Raw genomic sequence first — 462 nt, forward strand, 5'->3', positions numbered from 1 at the left:
GCTGCGGGGGTGCCCGGCCGGGCCCTCAGAGGGTTTCCCAGCCCAGCCCCGTCTGGAACACCACCCTGAGCCTCTCCACCTGCGGATCATGTGCAGAGACCTCTCAGGACTGACCCCCGATGAGAAGCTGCGTCCCACATCCAGTCCAGAGGGGGGCTGGGTGCTGGCAATTCACCCTCCATGAGCGTCCCTCGGTGGGGGGGAGTTCACACACAAGGAAGGAGGAGGGTTCGCGTGTCACGGGGAGAACCAGGCGGGTGAGTGGGGAACGCAGCCTCCTTCCTCCTCTGACGCGGGGCCTCGGGCTGCTCTCCAAGTGCCTTTCCATTTTGGAGATGGACCCAGTTTGCCACATTCCAACCAGAAACATCTCAAGTGTAAAAATACCTGAAGGCAGTTTTGGGTCTGACACTGCTGGGCCCTCAGTGGAGGCTGGCCGGCCCCCCCCGGCTCCCCCACACC

The sequence above is a fragment of the Crocuta crocuta genome, unplaced genomic scaffold (assembly GCF_008692635.1).
Source record: "Crocuta crocuta isolate KB4526 unplaced genomic scaffold, BGI_CrCroc_1.0 scaffold290, whole genome shotgun sequence".
Taxonomy (NCBI): domain Eukaryota; kingdom Metazoa; phylum Chordata; class Mammalia; order Carnivora; family Hyaenidae; genus Crocuta; species Crocuta crocuta.